Source organism: Carcharhinus amblyrhynchos, chromosome 5 (genome assembly GCF_965287045.1).
Source record: "Carcharhinus amblyrhynchos chromosome 5, sCarAmb.v2.hapA, whole genome shotgun sequence".
Classification (NCBI taxonomy): Eukaryota; Metazoa; Chordata; class Chondrichthyes; order Carcharhiniformes; family Carcharhinidae; genus Carcharhinus; species Carcharhinus amblyrhynchos.
The window spans coordinates 84304464-84329895 of record NC_137328.1 but is presented as its reverse complement, the minus strand read 5'-3'; the positions used below and the strand labels follow the sequence as shown (position 1 = coordinate 84329895).

Here is a 25432-nt window from a genome sequence, read left to right as displayed (position 1 = left end):
TAGTTTATTCAGCCTCTCCTCATAGTTCAATCCCCTCAACTCCGGTATCAGCCTAGTAAACCTCCTCTGCACTCCTTCCAGGGCCAAAATATCCTTGCGCAGGTGCCATCATAAAATTGCCATCATAAAATGCTGTTACCTCCACACTTGTAGCCATATTTGTACATTTTGACCTAGTAATATGGTAGGAGAAAATAGTCATTAAGTATTTTTCTTTGTTATTTACATTGCCATTAAATATCATTCACTTAAAGAGTGAGTTTACAGGTTGTCTCTGCTCTAAGTTTGAGTATGCTAACCAATAACTAATTTGAATGGATTCACTAAATCTTGAAACATAAGCATTCTAGCTCAGTCTAAACTTGTGCAAAAATAAAATTCTTGAGTTTGAATTTGTTTCTGTTCTAGCAATTATGTATAAATATGATTTTAGTAAATAAAACAATGGAAATATTTCCATTTCTTATAAAAGTTTTGTAAACAAATTGGGGACATGGATTATATTAATGTGGAAATCTTGACTACTGGAAGTTCATTTATTATACTATGATGTCTTAGGTTTCCATTGTAAACTGAAATGGAAAAACTTGAACTACTTTGTCAAAGTTAATCTGCAGATTTAATTAGTGAATGAGAAAAAATTTGATGGTAGAATCTAGTGTTGACTAGGTGGTGATTGCAAGTCATTTAAAAGAATCCACCTATCAAGGTAGATATTTTGTTTGAAAATTCATCAATTACCAATGAACATTGTTCCATAGTTGTGATGTTAATATTATGCATGAATAGTAAAACCAGTTGCCTCTGCGGATAATTCCTTGTGATGGACGTGATCTCTGTTCTTTAAGGCTTTCTCCCTGGTTTTTAACCTAATAAGTCATTAGTCCTGTTTTCCTCAAGAATGACACCAGAGAAATCACAAACTCCTCACGTGGACAGTTTGAAGTCTCTAACCATCACGGCCCCTTTTCTGGGCTTCTTTTTTGAACTTGATATTGCCAGTCAAATTTGGAAAGTCAAACTAAGCCTAGTCTGAACACTTCAGTTCACCAATCTCCTCCAGCACTATTCATGTCGTCAGATGTGGCATATATAGTCCTATTGTTAAAAAACGGAACATGCAAGGTTTGTTTCTTCTTGCCTGAAGGTCTGGACCGGCCACTCAGCCAAGCTGTTTAAGGACGGGTGGTAGGGTGCCCCACAGATGTGCCTTCCTCCTTTCGTATCCATGAAGGTCTGAAGCTACCTACTGATAAAAGGGGTCCCATTATCTATCACGAAAGCCTTGGGTATACGATGTGTACTAAAAGACTGATGCAGTTTCTCAATGTTACTGTAAGAGGTAGTAGAGGCATATCGATCCATTTTTAATGGGCGGTGATGAGAATTAAAAACATGGTGTACATAAATAGCCCTGTGAACTCTGCATATACTCATACTCAGGGTCTCCCTGGCCACTCTTAAGGGTGCAACTAGGCCACTAGTCTTGTCAAGTTTTAAACCACTTAACTAGGCTTTTTACATTGTCTGTGGCAGGCCACCAGACAGAGCTCCTTGTGAGCATTTCATCTTAGAAATCCCTGGGTGGCCATTGTGCAATTCTTGAAGTATTGAATCATAGAATCGTCACAGGATACCTAGAGTGCAGAAGAGCCCATTTGACCTATTGAGTCTGCACTGACTCTCTGACAGTTTATCTTACTCAGGCCTTCTCCTATCCTATCCCCATAACCCCATACATTTCCCACGGTTAATCCATCTAAGCTACACATCTTGGGAGGCTTAAGGGCAATTTAGCATAGCCAATCCATCAAACCTGCACATCTTTGGACTGTGGGAGGAAAGCCTAGCACCCACAAGAAACATATGTGCACACAAGAATGTGCAACTCCACACAGACTGTCACCCAAGGTTGGAATTGAACTGAGGTCCCTGGCTCTGTGAGGCAACAGTGTTAACCACTGTGCCACCATGTCATCCTTGATCACTGGCCTGGATGCAGGACAACCACCCTGGCTCCCCACAAGGTGATGCAATCTCCTATATTCAACTCATGATATTTAAAAAATAAGGCTTCAAATCCTCTGTGGGACATGATGTGATATAGTTTTGCCAACATGCGATCCTTTTGGGTCTACGCCTGGATTTGCTTGGCAGACATCGGCAGTGTCTCCACCAAATTCAGTCATAATGTCTTCATCCATCTTCGGAGGTGAAAGTATGCTGGTGGGTAGCAATGGTGGTGATTCCCCATGAGCCTCATGGGAGTTATCACATGGTCCTTATTCTTTTATGGGCAGTGGATATTATTGGCAAGGCCTGCACTTGTTATCCATGAACTGAGCTGAGCCATTTTAGAGGATTTCTGACCCTTATGAACTATTTTAACAAAATTTGCAAGAAGCCATCTCCCTTCCACCAACAAAACTGATCTTGTCCTGATTTTTATTGAAGTCAATTTCCATCTGCTGCACAGGGATTCAGATCATTGTCTGGAATCGCTGAATTACTAGTTGAGACAATACCACTATACCACTTGCTCCCCACCCCAAACGAATTAATTACTATTACAAGTTTCCACCAAATATAAGATTCAATTCTTACAAATGATGTGGGCAGCAATTGTGCTTAGAGTAGTGGTTAAAGACACAAGATAAAAAGGACATCTTTCACCAAAACGTTGATTAGATAACACTGCATTTGAATCTTAGAGGCAGGGTTATCAGCAACAATTTGCAAACATCTAGCATTCCTAGATGTTGTGGGAAATTAATACCCCCACTCCTTATTGTCAGGCATTCAGTGTCTGAGAGATCTGGCATTGTTGGTTCTGCTGAGAGCCACCCCCTGCTCTTGCTACTGATCATCCTTCTCACTCCCCTGTGGCCTGGATTTTGCTGATTCTAGGCCTCTAATGGTTGCATTACTGGCATTTCCTGGTGGAACTGTTGAATGATTGGCTGACTGCTCTCTGGGTGTAGATGAGCAGATTTCTGTCCTCAATGTTGCTGATACTAGCAAAAGCAGGCCACTGAGGCGTCTATTTGTCACTTAATATGCCGGCCTTTTTTCATAGGAGGAAATGTGGGGCTCTCATGGCTGGACATTTTAAAAACACATGGAGAAGTGGTTTTGATTATAGTTGAATGAATTTTTAGTTGTAATGGTTAACCTATTTAAAGGACTGGTGCAACAAAGGTAAGTAAAAGATTTGATTCATTACTGTCACACGTATTAGCATGATGTGGAGATGATGGCATTGGACTGGGGTAAACACTGTAAGAAGTCTCTCAATACCAGGTTAAAGTTCAACAGTTTATTTGGAAGCAAAATCCACCAGCTTTCAGAGCGCTTGCTGCTCCTTCGTCAGGTGAGTGGGAGTTCTATTCCCAAACAGGGCATACAAAGACACAAACTCAATTTACAAAATAGTGGTTGGAATGTGAGTCTTTACAGGTAATCAAGTCTCAAAGGTACAGACAATGTGAGTGGAGAGCAATGTATTAGCATACAGTGAAAAATACTGTTTCTTGCTTGCTATACAGACAAAGCATACAGTACATAGGGAAGGAAAGGAAAGCATGCAGAATCTAGTGTTACAGTCATAGCGGTGTGTAGAGAAAGATCAGCTCAATGTGAGAGGTCCATTCAAAAGTCTGATGGCATCAGGGAAGAAGCTGTTTTTGAGTTGGTTGGTACGAGTCCTCAGACTTCTGTATCTTTTTTCCCCTGGAAGAGAGTATGTCCAGATGCGTGGGGTCCTTCATTATGCTAGCTGTTTTTCTGAGGTAGTGGGAAGTGTAGACAGTGTCAATGGATGGGAGACTGCTTTGAGTGATGTGCTGGGCTACATTCAAAATCCTTCGTAGTTTATTATGGCCTTGGACAGAGCAGGAGCTATACAAAGCTGTGATACAACCAGAAAGACTACTTTCTATGGTGCATCTGTAGATGTTGGTGAGAGTTGTAGTAGACATGCCAAATTTCCTTAGTCTGCTAAGAAAGTAGAGGCATTGTTTGGCTTTCTAACTATAGCATCTGCATGGAGGAACCAGAATAGGTTGTTGGTGATCTGGACACCTTAAAACCTGAAGCTCTAGACCATTGCTACTTCATCCCTGTTGTAGACATGGGCATGTCCTCCACTACACTTCCTGAAGTTGATGATTATCTCCTTTTTGTTGACATTGAGGGAGAGATTATTGTTGTTGCACCAATTCATCAGATTCTCTCTTTCCTGTACTGTGTCTCATCATTGTTTGAGATCCAACCTACAGTAAACTTGAAAATCGAATTGGAGGGGATTTTGGCCATACATAGAATATAAGGGGAGGACACAGCCTTGCAAAGCACCACTGTGAAGGATGATCATGGAGATGGTGTTGTTATCTATCCTTACTGACAGCAGTTGTTGGGTTAAGAAGTCTAGGATCCAGTTGCAGAGAGAGGAGCCGAGCCCCAGGTGACAAAGTTTGGAGATGTGTCTTGTCAGAATAATGGTGTTGAAGGTTGAGCTGCAGTCAATAAATAGGAGTCTGACATATCTAGATGTCCCAGGGTTGAATGAAGGGCCAGTGAGATGGCATCAGCTGTGGATCTGTTGCAGCGACAGGTGAACTGTAGTGGATCCAGGCAGTCTGGGATGCAGGAAATGATTTATGCCATGACCAACCTTTCGAACACTTCATAATAATGGATGTCAGAGACACCAGACAATAAGTCATCAAGGCACACTTCCTGGCTTTTCTTTGATATTGGGATGATGGTTATTTTCTCGAAGCAGGTAGGAACCCCAGATTGGTGTAAAGAGAAGTTGAAGATGCCTGCAGATATTGCCACCAGCTGGTCCACGTAGGACCTAAGTGCTTGTCTGGGTATCTCATCTGGGCCAGTTGCTTTCCATGGATTGACTTCTGAGAAGGCTGTTCTGACATCAGCAATGGTGACCTCGGATACAAGTTCATCCGAGACTTCTGGGATGGAGGGCATGCCCTTCTGACTTTGCTGAAAATGGGTGTAAAAGGCATTCAGTTCATCAAGGAGGGGTGCATTGTGCTGGTGATTTTACCTGCCTTCATTTTGTAGCCTGTTATGTCTTAAGAACATAAGAACATAAGAAATAGGAGCAGGAGTAGGCCATCTAGCCCTTCGAGCCTGCCCCGCCATTCAATAAGATCATGGCTGATCTGTCGTGGCTCAGTTCCACTTTCCCGCCCTCTCCCCATAACCCTTAATCCCTTCTCTTATCAAAAACCCATCAACCCGCTTCTTAAAAATATTTAGCGAGGCAGCCTCCACCACTTCAACGGGCAGAGAATTCCAGAGATTCACCACCCTTTGAGTGAAGAAGTTCCTCCTCAACTCCGTTCTAAACCGCCTCCCCTTTATCTTGAGGCTGTGCCCCCTAGTCCTACTGTCTTTTTTGAGCGGGAAGAGTCTCTCCACCTCTATCCTATCCATCCCATTCATCATCTTATACGTCTCAATGAGATCTCCCCTCATTCTTCTAAACTCTAACGAGTACAAGCCTAGTTTATTCAGCCTCTCCTCATAGCTCAATCCCCTCAACTCCGGTATCAGCCTAGTAAACCTCCTCTGCACTCCCTCCAGGGCCAAAATATCCTTGCGCAGGTGCGGCGCCCAAAACTGCACACAGTACTCCAGCTGCGGCCTCACCAATGCCCTATACAGCTGCAGCAAGACCTCCCTACTTTTATATTCAATCCCCCTCGCTATGAAGGCCAGCATCCCATTCGCCTTCCTGACCACCTGCTGCACCTGCAAGCTGGGTTTTTGCGACTCATGCACAAGGACCCCGAGGTCCCTCTGCACCGTCGCCTGCTGCAGTTTTTCGCCACGTAAGTAATAGTCCTTCCTACCATTCTTCCTACCAAAGTGGACCACCTCACACTTGCCAACATTAAATTCCATTTGCCATTTCCTGGCCCATTCGCCCAGCCTATCTAGATCCTTCTGCAGACTCTCCCCACCCTCCGCACAATTTGCCGTTCCCCCAATCTTGGTGTCATCAGCAAATTTCGACACCCTGCACTCGGTTCCCTCCTCCAGATCATCTATATAAATGGTAAATAGCTGAGGCCCCAGCACCGACCCCTGGGGCACCCCACTAGTCACCATCTGCCAATCCGAATAGCACCCATTGACCCCCACTCTCTGCCTCCTATTTGACAACCAATCCTCTATCCACGCTAACACCCTACCCCCAACTCCATGTCCCCTGACCTTTTGCAATAACCTCTTGTGAGGTACCTTGTCAAACGCCTTCTGAAAATCCAGAAAGACCACATCCACCGGCTCTCCTCTATCCACTGCCCTAGACACATCCTCATAGAACTCCAGTAAATTTGACCTTGCCATTGTCAGCAGGAGTCCATGTGGCTAGCCTGGGATTCTAGCTTGGTCTGGTATTGTCTTTTAGTATCTTTGATCTCTGTTGATATCTGGCTTTCTCCTAAAGGTTAGGGTAGCCTGAATTGAATGCCTCAGATCTGGATTTCAGGAGATATGTTGGTGGTATCTTAGTACACTTTTGAGGTTGGCCTGATTGAAGTGCCTGGCCACAATGAACAAGGCTACAGGACAAAAGTGGCAAGCAAAAATTAGAAAAAGAACTGCCAAAAGTAGGAATGCTTAACAGGTTAGAAGTGGAGAAACCATCCTAATTTATAGGTGACTCCAGAACAAGTGGAAGACATTGGATAGCCACAACAGATTAAATAAAGAATTTAAGAGGAATTTCTTTCCAAAATGGTAAAAATGTAAAACTTGTTGCATACAGAGCTGAAATTAGCTAATTGCCTTGAAGTTTTAACACTAGGGCCAAAGGTGGCAGAACCTGGGGTAGCATATTGTCAGCAATTAAAAAATTAAGAGGCTGTTGCGAAGTCACCAAGACAGTACCCTCCTGCTATTTTGCAAGCCCACCTGCCTCTTAGCCCATCTCAAATTAGTCAGGAAAATTCAACTCCAACTGGCTGAAAATAGATGGCATTTATGCATCTATGAAAGGTTTGACACATACATGAAGCAGAAAGGAACAGGAGAAGGATGGAAAGAGGCTCAGTTTAGGACTGGAGAGACTAGTTAGATTGAATGGCCTGCTTCTGTGTAAATTAGTTCCAGATAGAAATGCAATAACTTTCTGAAAGCATGTTTGAACCAAGCATTCTTTAACATGTACACCAAATAACATTAATAAAGGCTAAGGTCAGTGATCTATACAGGAAACAAGAATAAGAATCAATTGTCATCACTTCCACAGGGATTCCTATTGTATCCCACTGATGCTAACATTGATTAATCTATGTCTTTTTAATGATATGTAAATTGCAGAATTAATGTTCAAAGTATGATTGTTAACTTCTGCTGTTATGTTCTATACTACAAGTTACCTTTGAAATGCAAATACTGATAGAAATATTGATAAACGTGATAAAGCTGTTACTTCTGTTGCCAAAATTGGGAAGTTAGGTTTTGTTAATGACAGCTATAATTTATCAATGATGCAGTGTTACTGTAATCTTTGAAGGTTAAAAACCTTGTTGATATGTTTATGATGCAGTCTAAAATGTTGTTGAAATATTAAAAAATACTGTAAAAGCTGAAACTCAAATAAAAATAAATGTTTGAAATACTCAGACTGGGAGCATTTATGGAGAGTGTTTCAAAATTCATGTAGATAAACTGAAACTAACCTTCATCTTCAGCTCCATGGCTGGCATATCCAAATCCCAACAAACCTCAGATCTCCTACATATGTGCCAGCTCAGAGTGCACATGTTCAGGTTTCTTTTTAATATTGGTAATCCGAACCAGGCATGCACTGATCAGGAAAGGGCCACACATATACTGTTCAGTTTTTCCAACGTTGCATGTGCATGGGTCTGACAAATGTAAAAAAAATCTGAATCACGCACATGCAGCCGGTTCCTAGCTGGTGCATGTGCAGGAGGCCAGAGGTTCCTCGGGACATGGTGCCATCTGCTCACCACCGAGCTGAACATGGAAAGCCTTATGCGTGCCTGTGCAAAAAGCAAACTCACAAAAAACCCTAAGAAATGCAGAGGTTGAAAAAGCAGGAGAGAGGACAGGGAGAAGCAAAATAAAAATCAATATTCCCAGTAAGGGAAGAAGACAGGTACAAAACAGATACCAATAAAGCTAAGAAAAGAAGCAATAGGATCCAATTAGAGAAAGGGCTGTGAAGGGCAGACCTCAGGTGAAGTAGCTTCTGGAGAAGCCATCGTAGTTGAAGAGACCCAAAAGAAGTCCCGAAGATCTGAGTAGGCAACCAAAGGTTGTTAACACGCAACAGCAGAGTGTTGGAGCAAGGGAACTATTTACCATTTATATAGATGATCTGGAGGAGGGAACCGAGTGCAGGGTGTTGAAATTTGCTGATGACACCAAGATTGGGGGAAAGGCAAATTGTGCGGAGGGTGTGGAGAGTCTGCAGAAGGATCTAGATAGGCTGGGCGAATGGGCCAGGAAATGGCAAATGGAATTTAATGTTGGCAAGTGTGAGGTGGTCCACTTTGGTAGGAAGAATGGTAGGAAGGACTATTACTTACGTGGCGAAAAACTGCAGCAGGCGACGGTGCAGAGGGACCTCGGGGTCCTTGTGCATGAGTCGCAAAAACCCAGCTTGCAGGTGCAGCAGGTGGTCAGGAAGGCGAATGGGATGCTGGCCTTCATCGCGAGGGGGATTGAATATAAAAGTAGGGAGGTCTTGCTGCAGCTGTATAGGGCATTGGTGAGGCCGCAGCTGGAGTACTGTGTGCAGTTTTGGGCGCCGCACCTGCGCAAGGATATTTTGGCCCTGGAGGGAGTGCAGAGGAGGTTTACTAGGCTGATACCGGAGTTGAGGGGATTGAGCTATGAGGAGAGGCTGAATAAACTAGGCTTGTACTCGTTAGAGTTTAGAAGAATGAGGGGAGATCTCATTGAGACGTAAAAGATGATGAATGGGATGGATAGGATAGAGGTGGAGAGACTCTTCCCGCTCAAAAAAGACAGTAGGACTAGGGGGCACAGCCTCAAGATAAAGGGGAGGCGGTTTAGAACGGAGTTGAGGAGGAACTTCTTCACTCAAAGGGTGGTGAATCTCTGGAATTCTCTGCCCGTTGAAGTGGTGGAGGCTGCCTCGCTAAATATTTTTAAGAAGCGGGTTGATGGGTTCTTGATAAGAGAGGGGATTAAGGGTTATGGGGAGAGGGCGGGAAAGTGGAACTGAGCCACAACAGATCAGCCATGATCTTATTGAATGGCGGGGCAGGCTCGAAGGGCTAGATGGCCTACTCCTGCTCCTATTTCTTATGTTCTTATGTTCTTATGAACATCTTTTGAGCAGTAGTGTTCTATCTGGCATTATCATACACCTGAAATTGTACTTCTAAGTTGATGCTTGGGAGCATTTATTGAGCAGAAAAAAGCAAAGCAGTACAGCTACATGGCATTTGGATTTTCAAGGACAGGTGGCACCACTTGCCCCATCCCAGATTGCCTAATTTGCAAAGAAGAACTCTCAAACACTGAAATAGTACCAAGTAAGTTGAAGTGCCATTTCAATTACAAAACTTCGATCACCCACCAGTGAGGATATACAAAACCTCAAATGTCTCAGAACAAATATAAAACAAAATCAACATGTTGATGGAGTCCATGCAGGTTTCAGATAATGTGCAGGAGGCAAGTTAAATGGTGGCTGAGCTCATAGTGAAATGGAAGAACTTGTATATCATTACATAAATAATTGCAAAGATATTGTGAGTAATATTGGGAGCTAATGGTGCCAAAAGATCAACAAATGTTTGTCTTTCCAATAATACAATCAAATGGCATATTGACAAAATGTCAGTTGATATTGAATAGTGCTTCTGGAGAAATTAGAAATAAATGGAAAATTTGACTTGTAGATTGATGACTCCACAGATATTGGCAGACAACAATAGCTTTCAGCTTGCTCACAGAGATTTTATCAAAGAGAATTCCTTCTTTTGCAAAGAATTGCATTGTCATGCCACTGAAGAAATTTTTCACATCCGAACTGCTTGTCTGCAGGAAAATAGCTTTAACTAGACTAAGTACAATAACACTGACTGACCAGCTTCTTTAATGGGAAAACACAAAGGATTTGAGTAAGGTGAAAGAACAGAAACCCAACATCCAGATTACCCACTGTATCCTGCTCTGTCAAGCCCTTGTTGCCAAAATAATGCATCTAAGATAACCTGCAGTGTTGGACCGAACAATGAAAATGAAGTAATGTCCTTTGAAATCACACTTGCTAACTATTTTGTGCAAAGTGATGTGATCCAAGTGGGTTTACTCATACACAGAAGTCTGATGGCCATCTCAAAAAGTCCTCTGTATTTAAGAGCTCCCCGACATGCTGAAAGAATTTTTATTTCTGCATGAACTTCCACACACAGATTTAAAATGCAATGATTCTTGGTGTGCTAAGCTTATGTGACAATACTGTGCCATTAAGAAATGTATCTTTATCATGTTTCTTGTAAGGGATATGTTTAAAAGTCAGCTCTATTTTACAAGGTGCTGATTTTTCTGAGGAAACATACAGCTCCATGCTGACAATCCATGATAATAGTTGACCTTAGGTAATGGGATACCCTACAACCTAACTAAGAGCTAGCATCCTCAATGCTAGCTTATTTAAAAATACAAAAGGAGGAAGCACTTGGCAGTGGAGCAAGATGCATGAGTTGCCCTGTCATCAGTTCCTCCCCGTATCCAGAGATTCTTCTCACAAAGATAGGCCCAGGTGTCACTGTCAGTAAAATGCTGTTCACAGTATTACCTCCATTTATCAATTCTCACACTGAGAAAGGCAGCATTCAAAAACTGACAAGTGTGATTTTTAATGAGAAAAAAATTAAATGGTGAACAACTGCCCAACTGTTCCTTCTGTAAAGTTGAGTTCATCCAAAGATTTACTGCCCAAATTTTAAAAGAATAATTTGTGGGTTATGAGCATGGCTGACAAGGCCAGCATTTATTGTCCACCTTTAATTAGCCTTGAGAGTGAGAACTTGCACCCAGTTCCATTCACCCATAACCCTTGAGCTCACTGACCTTCACAGGGTCCCAGTTTGATAACACTTCAATTTTAAAATTTTCATTTTTTAAAATTTTCCATGACCTCATTCTTTCTAATCTCTTCAACCTCCTCCAATTCTGGTCTTTTACACATTCACAATTTTCATCCCAATATCACTGGTGGTACCCTCAAAACTTAGGCCCCAAATTTTAGAATTTACAGTTTAAACCTCATCGTCTCACTCTACTTCTTCAAGGAGGTGGTGATGGCCTAGTGGTATTATCACTTGACTATTTGGCGTTTATTGGTAGGGGGATTGAATTTAGGAGTCGCAGCGTCATGTTGCAACTGTACACAACGCTGGTGCGGCCGCACTTGGAGTACTGTGTGCAGTTCTGGTCCCCACATTACAGGAAGGATGTGGAGGCTTTGGAGAGGGTGCAGAGGAGGTTTACCAGGATGTTGCCTGGTATGGAGGGGAGGTCCTATGAGGAGAGACTGAGGGATTTGGGGTTGTTTTCGCTGGAAAGAAGGCGGCTAAGAGGGGATCTTATTGAAACATATAAGATGATTAGAGGTTTAGATAGGGTGGATAGTGATAGCCTTTTTCCTCGGATGGAGAAAGCTAGCACGAGGGGCATGGCTTTAAATTAAGGGGGGGTAGTTATAGGACGGATGTCAGGGGTAGGTTCTTTACCCAGAGGGTGGTGAGGGATTGGAATGCCCTGCCTGCTGCAGTTGTAAATGCGCCTAGTTTGGGGGCATTTAAGAGATCTGTGGATAGGTTTATGGACAAAAAGGGATTGGTTTAGATTAGTGGGTCATTGTTTTTTTTTTAACTGGTCGGCGCAACATCGTGGGCCGAAGGGCCTGTTCTGCGCTGTAATGTTCTATGTTCTATGTTCTATTAATCCAAAAACCCAGATAATGTTCTGGGGACCAGAGTTCAAATTCTGCCACAGCAGATGCTGGAATTTGAACTCAATAAAAGGAAACCCTGGAATTAAGAGTCTACTGGTGACCATGAAATCATTGTCAATTGTCAGAAAAACACATGGTTCACTAATGTCCTTTAGGGAAGGAAATTTGCTGTCCTTACCTGGTCTGGCCTACATGTGACTCAAGAGCCACAGCAAGGTGGTTGACTCTCAAATGGCCTAGTAACTCACTCATTTGTGTCAATCGCTGCAAAATCACAACAAAACAATGAAACCGTATGGACCATCTGGCATCGACCTAGGCACTGGAAAAGACAACGGCAAATCAAACAGCCCTGTCGACCTTGCAAAGTCCTCCTTACTAATACCTGGGGGCTTTTGCCAAAATTCGGAGAGCAGCCTCACAGTTGAGTCAAGCAATAGCGTGACACAGTCACTCTCACAGAATCATACCTTACAGATAACACCCCAGACACCGCCATTATCATTCCTGTACATGAATTGTCCCACTGGCAGGGCAGACCTAGCAGAGGTGGCGGTTAACATGGGCACAAAAACCCCCTACTGGTTACCACATGCAGTCCTCCTTCGGCTGATGAATTGGTACTCGTCCATGTAGAATAACACTTGGAGGGGGGCAAAGGCACAAAAAGTACTCTGGGTGGGAGACTTCAATGTTCACCACCAAGAGCGGATCGGCAGCTGCATTATTCATTGAGCTGGTCGGGTCCTAAAGGACATAACTACTAGACTGGGTCTGCTGCAGGTGATGAAGGAGCCAACTAGAGGAAAAAACGTACCTGACCTCATCCTTACCAATCTGCTGGCTGCAGATGCATCTGTCCATGACAGTATCGGCAAGAGTGAGCACTGCACAGTTCTTGTGGAGACAAAGTCCCGCCTTCACATTGAGAATAACCTCCATCTTGTTCTGTGGCACTATCACTGTGCTAAATGGGACAGACTTCAAACTGATCTAGCAACTCAAGACTGGGCATCCATTAGGCGCTATGGGCCAACAGCAGCGGAACTATACTCCAGCACAATCTGTAACTTCATGGCCCAACATATCTCTCACACAACCATTACTATCAAACCAGCGTATCAAACTTGGTTCAATGGAGAATGCAGGAGGGCATGCCAGGAGCAGGGCCAGGCATACCTAAAAATGAGGTGTCAACCAAACAGGACTCCTTTGCAAGCCAAATGGCAAAAACAACAAGTGATGTCAGAACTAAGTGATGCCACGACCAACGGATCTGGCCTAAGCTCTGCAGTCCTTCTACATCCAGTTGTGAATGGTATTAAATAATTAAACAACTCACTGGAGGAGAAGGCTCCACAAATATCCCATCCTCAATGATGGAGGAGCCCAACACATCAATGCAAAAGATAGGGCTGAAGTATTTGCAGCAATCTTCAGTCAGAAGTGCCGAGTGTTTGATCCATTTTGGCCTCCTGCAGTGGTCCCCAGCGTCTCAGATGCCAGTTTCCAGCCAATTTGAATCACTCCATGTATATCAAGAAACAGTTGGAGGCACTGGATACTGCAAAGGCAATGGGCCCTGATAACATTCTAGCAATAGTACTGAAGATTTGTGCTCCTGAGTTTGCCGCTCCCCTAGCTAAGCTCTTCCAGCGTAATTACAATACTTGCATCTACCCAACAATACAGAAAATTGCCTAGGTATGTCCTGTACACAAAAAGCAGGACCAATCCAACCTGGCCAATTATTAGATCATCAGTTAAGTGATGGAAGGGGCCATCAGCACAACCAGCAAGCAGCACCTGCTCAGATGCCCATTTTGGGTTTTGCCAGGGTCACTCAGCTCCTGACCTCATTACAGCCTTGATTCAAACAGGGACGAAAGAGCTGAATTCCAGAAATGAGGTGACAGTGACAACCCTTGACATTAAGATCACATTCAACCGGGTGTTGCATCAAGGAGCCCTAGCAAAACTGGAATCAACAGATATCAGGGGTAAACACTCTGCTGGTTGGAGTCATACCTGGCACACAGGAAGATGGTGTGGTTGTGGAAGGTCAGTCATCTCAGCTCCACGACATCTCTGCAGGAGTCCCTCAGGGTAGTGTCCTAGGCCCAACAATCTTCAGCTGCTTCATCAATGACATTCCCTCTGTCATAAGGTCAGAAGTGGAGATGTTCGCTGATTGGTGCTGAACATTGCATATTTGTGACTCCTCAGATACAGAAGCAGTCCACATTCAAATGCAACAAGATCTGGACAATATCCAGGCTTGGCTGACAAGTAACATTCGCACTACAAAAATGCCAGGCAATGACCATCACCAATAAGAGACACTCTAACCACCACTCCTTGACATTCAATGGTGTAACCATCACTGATTCCCCCACTGTCAAATCCTTAGGGTTACCATTGATCAGAAACTCAACTAGACTCACCACATAAACACAGTGGCTACAAGTGCAGGTCAGAGATCAGGAATACTCTGGCGAGTAACTCACTTCCTGACACCCCAAAGCCAATCTACCATCTGTAAGACAAGTCAAGAGTGTGATGGAATACTCCCCAGTAGCCTGGATGTGTGCTGCTCCAACAACACAAGAAGCTTGACACCATCCAGGACAAAGCAGCCCACTTGATTGGCACCACATCCACTCCCTCCACTACCAATGTTCAGTAGCAGCACTGTGTACTATCTGCAAAATGCACTTCAGGAATTCACTAAAGATCCTGAGACACATAACCACTTCCACCTCGAAGGACAAGGGCAGCAGATACATAGGAACACCACCTTCTGGAAGTTTCCCTCCAAGTCACTCACCATCCTGACTCAGAAATATATTGCCGTTCCTTCAGTTGCTGGGTCAAAATCCTGGAATTCCCTCTCTAATGGCATTGTGGGTCAACCCACAGAACATGGATCGTAGTGATTCAAGAAGGCAGCTCACCACCACCTTCTCAAGGGCAACTAAGGATGAACATAAGAACATAAGAAACAGGAGCAGGAGTAGGCCATCTAGCCCTTCGAGCCTGCCCCGCCATTCAATAAGATCATGGCTGATCTGTCGTGGCTCAGTTCCACATTCCCGCCCTCTCCCCATAACCCTTAATCCCCTCTCTTATCAAAAACCCATCAACCTGCATCTTAAAAATATTTAGCGAGGTAGCCTCCACCACTTCAACGGGCAGAGAATTCCAGAGATTCACCACCCTTTGAAGAAATTCTTCCTCAACTCTGTTCTAAACCGCCCCCCTTTATCTTAAGGCTGTGCCCCCTAGTCCTACTGTCCTTTCTGAGCGGGAAGAGTCTCTCCACCTCTATCCTATCCATCCCATTCATCATCTTATACGTCTCAATGAGATCTCCCCTCAATCTTCTAAACTCTAATGAGTACAAGCCTAGTTTATTCAGCCTCTCCTCATAGTTCAACGCCTTCAACTCCGGCATCAGCCTAGTAAACCTCCTCTGCACTCCCTCCAAGGCCAAAATATCCTTGCGTAAGTACGGCGACCAAAACTGCACACAGTACTCCAGCTGCGGCCTCACCAATGCCCTATACAGCCGCAGCAAGACCTCCCTACTTTTATATTCAATCCCCCTCGCTATGAAGGCCAGCATCCCATTCGCCTTCCTGACCACCTGCTGCACCTGCAAGCTGGGTTTTTGCGACTCATGCACAAGGACCCCGAGGTCCCTCTGCACCATTGCCTGCTGCAGTTTTTCGCCACGTAAGTAATAAGCCTTCCTACCATTATTCCTACCAAAGTGGACCACCTCGCACTTGCCAACATTAAATTCCATTTGCCAGTTCCTGGCCCATTCGCCCAGCCTATTAGATCCTTCTGCAGACTCTCCACACCCTCCGCACAATTTGCCGTTCCACCAATCTTGGTGTCATCAGCAAATTTCGACACCATACACTCGGTTCCCTCCTCCAAATCATCTATATAAATGGTAAATAGCTGAGGCCCCAGCACCGACCCCTGGGGCACTCCACTAGTCACCAACCGCCAATCCGAATAGCACCCATTGACCCCCACTCTCTGCCTCCTATTTGACAACCAATCCTCTATCCACGCTAACACCCTACCCCCAACTCCATGTCCCCTGACCTTCTGCAATAACTTCTTGTGAGGTACCTTGTCAAACGCCTTCTGAAAATCAAGAAAGATCACATCCACCGGCTCTCCTCTATCCACCGCCCTAGACACATCGGGCAATGAGTGCTAGCCAGTCAGCGACGCCCATGTCCCACAAATGAATAAAAAGAGATACTCCCTATAACCAACCTCTTTGATCAAGTTTTTGTTCATATATCCTAATATCTCCTTACATGGATCAGTGCTAAATTTTGTTTCGTAATACTCATGTGGACTACCTTGATAACAGTTTGCATTCATTAACATCTTTAACGTAATTACTAGTTGAAGATGTAAGTTTTAACGAATGGCTTTAAAAAAAAAGGAGAGCAGAGGTTTAGGGACGAAATTCCAGGACTTCAGTAACCTGCAGCTCACAATGATGGAACAAAGAAACAGGGGATACACAAGAAGGCAGAATATAAAGAGCACAGAGATTTGAGGGTTTGAGTTCAAAGGACTTGCAGCAGATGAAGTTAATCAATATCATAGAAGGATTTGAGCACTTGCAAGAGAATTTTAAAAGTTATTTTATTTATTTTACTTATTAGTGTCACAAGTAGGATTACATTGCAAAAAATTCCTGTGTCACCACACTGGCGCCTATTCGGATATTTTGAAGATGAAGTTAGCACGGCCAATGCACTAACCAGCACGTCTTTCGGACTGTGGGAGGAAACCCACTCAGACACTGGGAGAATGTGCAGACTCCGCACAGACAGTGACCCAAGCTGGGAATTGAACCCAGGTCCCTGGCGCTGTGAGGCAGCTAACTACTGTGCCACCAGGTGCAAATTAGGTGCTATAAGGATAAGAACAAACATAGAACAATATAGGAACACAGCAATGGTGATGGACAGAATTTGGTGTGTTTTAGGATATGGGCAGTAGATTTTTGGATGAACTTGCATTTACTGAAACCCCAAGGTATGTTATGAAGCTCGACTAGATCGCGACAGCTTTTTCTATTTTGGCATCAATGTGAGGATAAGGGGTTTCACTCTAGGTGTGATTCTATTTGAAACGCTAGGAAGCCTTTATCAAAACTAACTTTACTTAACAACATCTCTACTTCCTCAGGAGGCTAAGGACACTTTTTGTATTTACCACTTTAAGAATTCTAAGGGAGTGGATTGCAGGGAGTTGTGGGGGAGCAGGCTTTAAAACAGTGCCAGGTTTAAAAGGACGCCTGGTGTAGACAGTGGGCAGCGTCAGAGCGGGCAGTGGAGTGAGTGGGAAGCAGAGTGAGCTATTAGGGCTTAGGATCAAAAGGGCTGGGGAGAAAAAGGCCAGGTAAGTTCGTGTGGAAATTTTCAATACTACTACAGTGAATAGTGGAGGGGCATGTGATGTGTTGTTTCTGTATGATGTGGGAGCTGGTGGACCCCAGGGTCCTTCCCAGTGACCATGTCTGCAGTAAGTGCAGGTTGCTGGAGGAGCTCCAGCTCAAGGTAGATGAGCTGGCCTCTGAGCTACAGACACTGAGGCTCATCAGGGGGAGAGAGGGTGCCATTGTCAATGGGGTGCAAGTGACATCCACCCCGCCTAGACAGGCCAACTCTAACGGTCAGGAACAAGAGGGGGCTGCTGAGTGGAGGAAGGAGGGTGGGGAACGGAGGAAGGGGGGTGGGGAGCGGAGGAAGGGGGGTGGGGAGCGGAGGAAGGGGGGTGGGGAGCGGAGGAAGGGGGGTGGGGAGCGGAGGAAGGGGGGTGGGGAGCGGAGGAAGGGGGGTGGGGAGCGGAGGAAGGGGGGTGGGGAGCGGAGGAAGGGGGGTGGGGAGCGGAGGAAGGGGGGTGGGGAGCGGAGGAAGGGGGGTGGGGAGCGGAGGAAGGGGGGTGGGGAGCGGAGGAAGGGGGGTGGGGAGCGGAGGAAGGGGGGTGGGGAGCGGATGCCTCAGCCTCTCAATCTGCATAACAGATTTGAGGTTCTTGCTTCCAGTCTGGACGAGAACGAGGGAGGTGAGGTTGGTGAGCAAACTGCACACAGTGGTGATGGAGCAGGACATAGGCAAAGAGAAGGTGAAAAGGAACATAGTTGTAATTGGGGATAGTGGGGTGAAGGGTATTGACACTGTCCTTTGTCACAATGACAAAGTGCACAGAAGGGTGTGTTGTTTGCCTGGTGCTCAGGTCCAGGATGTCGCATCTGGGCTGCAGAGGAACCTGGAGTGGGAGGGTGAGAATCCGTTGTGGTACACGTGGGTGCCAACGACGTAGGCAAAATGCAAACTGAGGATCTGGGGAGGGAGTATGAAAAGCTGGGAATGGAATTAAAAAGTAGAACTGACAAGGTGGTTATCTCTGGACTACTGCCTGAACCGAGTGCAGACGGGCGTAATGCTGATAAGATTAAGGAAGTGAATGGGTGGCTCAGGGATTGGTGTTGGAGGAATGGGTTTGAATTTATGGGGCATTGGCATCAGTATTGGGGTAGGTGGGACCTGTTCAGGTGGGATGGGGTTGGTCTGAACCGTGCTGGGACCAGAGTCCTGGTGAATCGTGTAAATAGGACTGTAGACAGGGCTTTAAACTAATTGGGGGGGGGGGAGGGTGCGAGGGTAGGTGACATTACGGGGTCTAAAGTTAAGGAGACGGTACAGCTAAGGGAAGAGGCCGAGGATGTCCCAATAATAAAGGGAGTAGGGGGCGTGAGTATGGTTGGTGGCGTTCTGGCAAATAGGGTCCAGGTGAAGGCTGGGATGAAGGCACTTTATCTGAATGCATGAAGCATTTGGAATAAAGTGGATGAGCTGGTGGCGCAGATCAGCACAAATGGATATGATCTGGTGGCCATTACAGAGACGTGGCTGCAAGGTGACAGGGACTGGGAGCTGAATGTCCAGGGGTATCAAGTGTTTAGGAAGGATAGGCGGGAGGAAAAAGAGGGGGGCGTAGCTCTGCTGATTAAGGACAGCATCAGGGTGGTAGCAAGGGATGATATAGGAACCAAAGAGCAGAATGTGGAATCGTTGTGGGTGGAGATTAGGAACAGCAAAGGGAGGAAGACGCTGGTGGGTGTCGTCTATAGGCCCCCGAGTAATGATCTAGAGGTGGGGCGGGCTGTTAACGCACAAATAAGTGCGGCGTGCAGGAATGGAATGGCCATAATTATGGGAGATTTCAATCTACATATTGATTGGTCGACCCATGTTGGACGGGGTGGGCTCGAGGAGGAGTTCTTGGAATGCTGCCGGGATAGTTTCCTTGAACAGTGTGTGTTGGAGCCGATGAGGGAGCGAGCTATCTTGGATCTGGTGTTATGTAATGAGGCAGGTAGAACTAGGGACCTTGTGGTGAAGGATCCTCTTGGGGAGAGTGATCATTGTATGGAGGAGTTTCTGGTGCAGATGGAGGAGGAGAAAGTGGGTTCCCGGACATGCATCCTTTGTTTGAACAGAGGGGAGTACGGTAGGACGAGAGACGAATTGGTGAATGTTGACTGGGGGAGCGCGTTGGAAGGTAGGTCTGCTGAGGAGCAGTGGAGGATCTTTAAGGAGATCTTTCTTGGTGCTCAGCAGAAATTTATTCCGATGGTTAAAAAGGACTGTAGGAGGAGAGGTAATAAGCCGTGGATAATGAAGGAGGTGAAGGAAAGTGTTAAATTAAAAGTGGAGGCGTTTAGAGTAGCTAAGAGTAGTGGGCGAGAAGAGGATTGGGAGAGGTTTAAATGTCAACAAAGATTGACAAAGAAGTTGATAAAGAAGGGTAGGAGAAACTATGAAGCTGGGCTAGCGCTTAATATAAAAAAGGATAGCAAGAGTTTTTATACATATATAAAAAGGAAGAGGCTGGCTAGGGTGAGCGTTGGACCCTTAAGAGTATGAGAGGAGGGAACTTAGTGGTAGGGGATGGGGAAATGGCTGAGGTCTTGAATAACTTTTTTGTTTCGGTCTTCATGGAGGAAGACGTGAATAATTTGCCGTGTGTTAGTGATGGAAAGGTGGTAGGACTGGAGAGTCTCAATGACATTATTGTTACTAGAGAGGCGGTGCTCGACAGACTGGAGGGACTGATTGTGGACAAGTCCCCAGGACCGGATGGAATGCATCCGAGGATTCTGAAAGAAATGGCAGAGGTGATAGTGGATGCCTTGGTGGTTATTTTCCAGACGTTGCTGGACTCCGGGGAAATGCCAGAAGATTGGAAAGCGGCTAATGTTACGCCGTTGTTCAAGAAAGGTGCCAGGCAAAAGGCAGGGAATTATAGCCCGGTTAGTTTAACGTCTGTTGCAGGTAAAATGTTAGAATCCGTCATCAAGGAGGAAATAGCGAGGCATCTTGAGGGGAATTGCTTGACAGAGCAGACGCAGCACGGTTTCGTTAAGGGGAAGTCGTGTCTGACAAATTTATTGGAGTTCTATGAGGATGTGTCTAGGGCGGTGGATAGAGGAGAGCTGGTGGATGTGGTCTTTCTTGATTTTCAGAAGGCGTTTGACAAAGTACCTCACAAGAGGTTATTACAGAAGGTAAGGGGGCATGGAGTTGGGGGTAGGGTGCTAGCGTGGATAGAGGATTGGTTGTCAAATAGGAGGTAGAGAGTGGGGGTTAATGGGTGCTATTCGGATTGGCGGTTGGTAACTAGTGGAGTGCCCCAGGGGTCGGTGCTGGGGCCTCAGCTATTTACCATTTATATAGATGATCTGGAGGAGGGAACCAAGTGTATGGTGTCAAAATTTGCTGATGACACCAAGATTGATGGAACGGCAAATTGCGCGGAGGGTGTGGAGAGTCTGCAGAATGATCTAGATAGGCTGGGCGAATGGGCCAGGAAATGGCAAATGGAATTTAATGTTGGCAAGTGTGAGGTGGTCCACTTTGGTAGGAAGAATGGTAGGAAGGACTATCACTTACGTGGCGAAAAACTGCAGCAGGCGACGGTGCAGAGGGACCTCGGGGTCCTTGTGCATGAGTCACAAAAACCCAGCCTGCAGGTGGTCAGGAAGGCGAATGGGATGCTGGCCTTCATAGTGAGGGGGATTGAATATAAAAGTAGGGAGATCTTGCTGCAGCTGTATAGGGCATTGGTGAGGCCGCAGCTGGAGTACTGTGTGCAGTTTTGGTCGCCACACTTACGCAAGGATATTTTGGCCTTGGAGGGAGTGCAGAGGAGGTTTACTAGGCTGATACCGGAGTTGAAGGGGTTGAGCTATGAGGAGAGGCTGAATAAACTAGGCTTGTACTCGTTAGAGTTTAGAAGAATGAGGGGAGATCTCATTGAGACATATATGATGATGAATGGGATGGATAGGATCGAGGTGGAGAGGCTCTTCCTGCTCAGAAAGGACAGTAGGACTAGGGGGCACAGCCTCAAGATAAAGGGGGGGGGCGGTTTAGAACAGAGTTGAGGAGGAACTTCTTCATTCAAAGAGTGGTGAATCTCTGGAATTCTCTGCCCGTTGAGGTGGTGGAGGCTGCCTCGCTAAATATTTTTAAGACGGGGGTTGATGGGTTTTTGATAAGCGAGGGGATTAAGGGTTATGGGGAGAGGGTGGGAATGTGGAACTGAGCCACAACAGATCAGCCATGATCTTATTGAATGGCGGGGCAGGCTCGAAGGGCTAGATGGCCTACTCCTGCTCCTATTTCTTATGTTCTTATTTGGCAAGTCTGCTACGACTCTCACCAGCTTCTAAAGATACACCTGGTTGTATCACAGCTTGGTATGGCTCCTGCTCTGTCCAAGACCGCAACAGCCTACAAAGGGTCATGAACGGAGCCCAGTCCATCATGCAAACCAGCCTCCCATCCACTGACTCTGTCTACACTTCCTGATGCCTCAGAAAAGCAGCCAGCATAATTAAGGACCCCACGCACCCCAAACTTGGGAAAAAGATACAAAAGTCTTAGGTCATGTACCAACCGACTCAAGAACAGCTTCTTCCCTGCTGTAATCAGACTTTTGAATTGATCTACCCTGTATTTAATTGATATTGCTCTACAACTAAAAATGACTGTAACACTACATTCTGCACCCTCTCCTTTCCCTCCCTATGTACGATATGTTTTGTCTATAGCACGCAAAAAATACTTTTCACTGTATATTAATACATATGACAAATCAAATCAAATACACCCTCTCCCCTACGTACGCTGTGAACGGTACGTTTTGTCTGTAACAGCTCGCGAGAAACAATACTTTTCATCGTATCCCAGTACACGTGACAATAATAAATCAAATCAAAATCAAACTGCTTTGCTTCTGCCCCGCAGGGAACAAGTAGTAGCGTCCTCCCATTGCTACGTTACGTATGCTATAAGTGTCTTCTCCGCAGTTTATTTGCAAATAACAAAAAAAACTGCAATCGCCGTTTGTGTATTGCAGGTCTGAGCTTGTATTTGGAGATAATCACACTAATATCCCACAAGCACCCAAAGTGCCGCTGCTGACACACAAGTACTGTGGCACAACACCAACTCCTGAAGAGGGTTCGCGATAAACCGGCATAGAAAGGGAGGGGAATGGGGTAGGAACAAGGCGATAGAGATCGCTTGAGTTAAAACTTACATAAAACGGGGCGACCTTGCTGTTAATCACTGCCTCCGCTCCTACAGCCTGTTTACAACCGCGTCACCCAGAGACAGCGTCACTCCTCAAGGCCGGATGGCACGTGACTGGGCTGTACCACCTTGAGGGAGGGGTGGAGGGCGAAGGGGATTAATTTGGTCCGAAAAGCAAATTTCGTGGAAACGTACAAATAACATCGAATTACTATCGGTGGCTTGAATTTAACTGGAGTCGAATGAATTACTCTACTGCCTTTCCTATGTGTTTTTTTCCTGCCGCTGCCGCCAGTGTGTAGGGGAGGGAGGGGCGAGTGGAATCGTTGGCAGTTTGGCGCGAGGACTCAGTGCAGAGTTTAAGTGCGAGCTTGGCCTGAGTAATTCATCCAAGTCAGTTCGTGCCCACCGTTCCCTTCGAGCACAGGACAGAGATCAGGTAACCGCCTGACATGAGGACGGCTTGTTCATTGTAAAGGTAGTGTCCAGACCTTTATACATATCCATCCGGGAGTCTGCATTTCACTGACACTTTGCGTAGTCTCTTAAGCCTTCTCAGTTGTCCCACTGAGTTTCCCCAGTCACGAACTCCCTTATTGGAGGTTTCACTTAAGCTGCTTTCAACCTTGGTTGCTACAATTGAGTGCCATAATGAGTTTCTGAGCCCTTTCCCACCTGTAGAACCTTATCTGACTTTACCCCGCCACAGTTCCATCTGTTGAAGCCTTATGCCAAGGGTACCGTGGGGTGTGGGTACCATAGGGATTAGTACGTGGGGCCGCAGCAATTCACAATATATCAATGATTTGGAAATGTGGACCACGTTATATACTTTCAAGTTCACAGATGATGCAAAGCTGGGGGGTGGGACTGTGTGAGGAAGATGTAATTTGTTTTACTCATTTATTAGTGGTTAGTCTGCTCCTCACAACACCAGGGATCTAGGTTTGATTCCAACCTTGTGTGAAGTTTGCATGTTCTGCCCATGTCTGCATGGGCTTCCTAGGTGTGCCAGTTTCCTGCCACAGTCCAAAGATGTACTATTTATATAGATGATCTGGAGGAAGGGGCTAAGTGTAGGGTGATGAAATTTGCTGATGACACGAAGATGAGCAGAAAAGCAAATTGTGTGGAGGGTGTGGAAAGTCTGCAGAGAGATCTGGATAGGCTGAGCGAGTGGGTGAGGACCTGGCAGATGGAGTATAATGTTAGCAAGTGTGAGGTTATTCACTTTGGCAGAAATAATAGTAGGAGGGATTATTATTTAAAAGGTGAAAAGCTGCAGCATGCTACGGTGCAGAGGGACCTGGGGGTCCTTGTGCATGAGTCGCAAAAACCCAGTCTGTAGGTGCAGCAGGTGATCAAGAAGGCAAATGGAATGCTGGCTTTTATAGCGAGGGGATTAAAATATAAAAGTAGGGAGGTCTTGCTGCAACTGTACAGGATACTGCTGAGGCGGCAGCTGGAGTGCTGGGTGCAGTTTTGGTCACCGCACTTGCGCAAGGATATATCGGCCTTGGAGGGAGTGCAGAGAAGGTTCACTAGACTGATACCGGAGATGAGGGGGTTAGCCTATGAAGAGAGACTAAATAGACTGGGTCTGTACTCATTGGAGTTTAGAAGGCTGAGGGGGGATCTTTTAGAGACGTATAAGATAATGAAGGGGCTAGATAGGGTAGAGGTAGAGAGATTCTTCCCGCTTAGAAAGGATAGCAGGACTAGAGGGCACAACCTCAAGATAAGGGGGGAGGGGGAACAGTTTACATCAGAATTGAGGAGGAACTTCTGCACTCAAAGGGTGGTGAATCTCTGGAATTCTCTGCCCGTTGAAGTGGTGGAGGCCACCTTGTTGAATATATTTAAGTCATGGGTAGGTAGGTTTCTGATAGGGGAATTAAGAGTTATGGGGAGAAAGTGGAACTGATCCACTTCAGATCAGCCATGATCTTATTGAATGGCGGGGCAGGCTCGAAGGGCTAGATGGCCTACTCATGCTCCTATTTCTTATGTTCTTGTGTGCAAATTAGGTGGATTGGCCATGCTAAATTGTCTGCTTAGTATTTAAAGATGTATAGGTTTGGGGGATTTCTGGAGTAAATGTGTGGGGTTATAGGGTTGGGGCTGGGCCTGGGTAAGATACTATGTTGAAAGTTGGTGCAGACTGGATGGGCTGAATGTGCCTTCTACGCTGTAGGGATTATGTGATTCTGTGGTATGTGGTTATCTCTGGCTGTGACAGTTTATTGCCCATTCCAAATTGCCTTTGAACTGAGTGGCGTGCTGGGTAATTTCAGAACAAACCTGTGGCCCTGGAGTCACATGTAGTTCAGTACAGCAGATTTTCTTCCCTGAAGGATGTTAGCGAACAGCTACAGGATTATTTGAACAGACGTGTGTGTGGGCAAGAAATGGCAGATGTAACGTGGAAAAATGTGAGGTAATCCACTTTGGTAGAAGGAAGAGATGTTCAGAATATCTTCTAAATGGTTATAAATTAGGAGGTGTAATTGTGTGTCCTTGTCCATAAGTCACTAAAAGCTGACATGCAGGTGCAGCAAGCTATTGGGAAAGCTAATTGAATGTTAGTCATTATCGCAAAAGGGTTTGAGCGCAGGAGTAGTCAATCCTTGCTTTAATTGTACAGAAGCTTGGTTAAACCATACCTGGAGTAGTGTGTATAGTTTTGGTCCCCTAACTTCAAAAAATGTTATTGGCATAGGGGGAGTGCAATGAAGTTCACCAGACTTGTTCAGTGATGGCGGGACTGTCATTTGAAGAGAGTTTGGGCACA

General features: G+C 45.5%; 2 protein-coding genes across 9 annotated transcripts in view; one reads left to right on the top strand and one right to left on the bottom strand.

Moving 5' to 3' along the window:
* kiaa0825 (KIAA0825 ortholog) overlaps nucleotides 1-22752 on the bottom strand; it is a 424011-nt gene extending 401259 nt beyond the window's left edge. For 5 of the 7 annotated variants that reach the window (XR_013886683.1, XM_080189112.1, XM_080189116.1 and 2 more), the window contains exon 1: nucleotides 22649-22750. The gene's annotated coding sequence lies outside the window, so the exon portion shown is untranslated. Of the gene's footprint in view, nucleotides 1-22648 lie in introns of all 7 variants that reach the window. The other 2 variants (XM_080189117.1, XM_080189114.1) reach the window with 2 other exon arrangements.
* Nucleotides 22753-23010: 258 nt separating this feature from the next.
* Nucleotides 23011-25432, top strand: part of slf1 (SMC5/6 complex localization factor 1) — a 66802-nt gene continuing 64380 nt past the window's right edge. The window contains exon 1 of one of the 2 annotated variants that reach the window (XM_080189119.1): nucleotides 23011-23119. The gene's annotated coding sequence lies outside the window, so the exon portion shown is untranslated. The remainder of the gene's footprint in view (nucleotides 23120-25432) is intronic. The other variant, XM_080189118.1, reaches the window with a different exon arrangement.